Raw genomic sequence first — 2551 nt, 5'->3', positions numbered from 1 at the left:
TTTTCTAATGGAAAGGAACCGCATCTCATAGGAAAATATGTCCATAATAACTTCTTGTTTTCTTTTAGGTACTTGGTCAAGCCTTTTCCCATGGTCTGGTGGGCTATTTCTCTTGCTAATAATTTATCAAATACATACAAAGAGAGGACATGTGGGTCTGTTGTAATACCAAAAACACTGATGTATGTAAACCATTCTTCAACAAAATATTTTTTGACTGCGAGAAGGTCTGTAGCGGCTTCTTTCGAAAACCTAGGGGCTTTCTTATTGAAAATTAATTAATGTAATGGAAAAATAACAACATGGAATAGTTTATAAAAATGGGGTATATAATGGGATTCCCAAAAAAATTTATGGTTGAGATGGATAGGGTAGGGGTCCTGCAAGGTCCATTTCCAACCATTGATTGGAAATTTAGTATAGAAACAAATCGCATCCATGATGTAGGCACTAAAATAGAATGGAGGAAGGTTCTATGGAGAGGAGGATCTCTTCTGTCAATATTCGGTGATGACAGTGGCTAGGTTATCAGATAGGATGGTGGCCTAATTCATAATGTGGGAATTGACACAGGCATCAATCAAAGGAATCCATTCTATGGAAAACTTAGCATTATTAGGTAACATTTATAGTCTACATAACATAGCAGCTGCATAGTTGTAGGGGTTTTCCAAAGAGGCTACAAGATACATACCTGTTTTATCAAATTTGAACTTGTTCTCCAGTACCCTCCAGCGTTGTATCATCTTGAAAGTTTCTTCGTTCTTCTTTGCTAATTTGGCCACATATGATTTATCATATATATCCTAAGGGTCAGGTATATGGTGCATTTGCTTCAAGTCTTCCACTTTGAATGACCCCATGAGTTCCATTCTCAAGAACCTGAATTTCCTATCTTCAATAGTGAGGTTTTCCACCACCCACCTAATCATATCAGTGTATGGGAGGATTTTTGCTCTCGCTCCTATTCTGTGAAGGAAAGAACAGGCAGCATCCTTGAATTGGAGTTCCGATGGGTTTTATTGAGTCAGTCGTTTCTTTTGTGACAGTAATCTTGGGATGCTCATCCTCAAGCCTATTGTATATGACCTCCCAACTTGTTGCTCCCCCATCGGCACTGCAGACCGTATCAGAGAATAGAGGAGACATTTCTAATAGCTCGGATTCTGTAATGTTTTGCTTTTTTTTGTTTCTGCATCACTTTCCACAATGACATGTCTTTTGTAGCTTGCCTGAAATGGAAGAGATATATTCAGCGCAGACGATATAGGGAAATTAAGGCTGAAAACTCTCTGAAATGACTTTGAATCATGGGAGGATTATGGATGACATATTCAACGTTAACTAGCCATAACTTGAAACATCATTACCTCTCCTCGGGCCGCTAAACATTAATTACCATGTCAAACCATTCATTATTATATTAAAACACAGTTACTTCCCACACTTGGTGCTTTATTCGCGCATCGCGGATTTTTAAACTATGTCGTATAGCATTGCATGTTTATAATGTGAATATCGCAATATCATATTTCATGAATCGTTAACAGATGACACAATGGCAAGGCTTAAATATTTGTGAATCCTGCGAAATGCGATTGCGAATTGTTAAGGTGTTTTGATCGGAATGTCGCAGCGGGGGGGTTGATCGTATATCGCAATTTCTTTAAGGTGTTTATGGTTATCACATGGAAAAATGTGATTTGTGATTTTCGATGAGTATCCTAAACTTGGGTTGTTTTCTCAGAGTTTTTAAGGCAATTTCTTAGAGTTAGGATTTATTTTTCAAAGACTAAAATTTTGAAAAGGGTCCCCATTTATATGTCTAATATCAGCTATTACTATATATAAATGGGGGGGTTGTTACATAGTACAACATGGTGTTGAACTGATATTTTGTTTCAAAGCATCAAATTCTTTACGTTGTATATCTCCCCAATCGAAGACTTTCTTGACACTAGTCAATGCATGTAGTGGTGCTGCAGTGGAAGAAAAAATAGCAATAAATTTCCCCCATTATTGTGTTGCCCCTAAAAAGCTTCTTACCTCTGTGTAACTGTATTGGGCTTGGGCCAATTCACAATGACCTCAACCTTAGAGGGGTCTATCTTCAGCTCACCTCCTCCAACAATGTGTCCCAATTACACTAAAGAAGTCTTTCCAAATTCACACTTTGACATCTTTAAAAACAACTATAATTTTCTCAAGACATCAAGTACTTTTTTCACATGCATGACATGTTCATCTCTGGATTTGGTGAATATGAGAATATCATTTAAGTAAACAATGACAAATTCATATAGAAATGGTCTCAATGCATCATTCATAACTCTCATGAAAGTAACTGGAGCATTTGTTATACCGAAAGGCATAACAAGCCACTCAAACAATCCTTGTTTAGTTTTAAATGTGGTTTTCCAAATGTCCTCTTCAACTATTCTAACTTGATGATAACCACTTTGTAAGTCTAATTTAGTGAAATACTTTGCATACCTCAATTTATCAAGAAAATCATCAATTCTTGGGAGTGGATAATGATTCTTTACCATTA

The sequence above is a fragment of the Pinus tabuliformis genome, chromosome Q (genome assembly GCF_031772625.1).
Source record: "Pinus tabuliformis cultivar Carrire ecotype Pingquan chromosome Q, CPIR1, whole genome shotgun sequence".
NCBI lineage: Eukaryota > Viridiplantae > Streptophyta > Pinopsida > Pinales > Pinaceae > Pinus > Pinus tabuliformis.
This window is presented reverse-complemented; position numbering follows the sequence as displayed.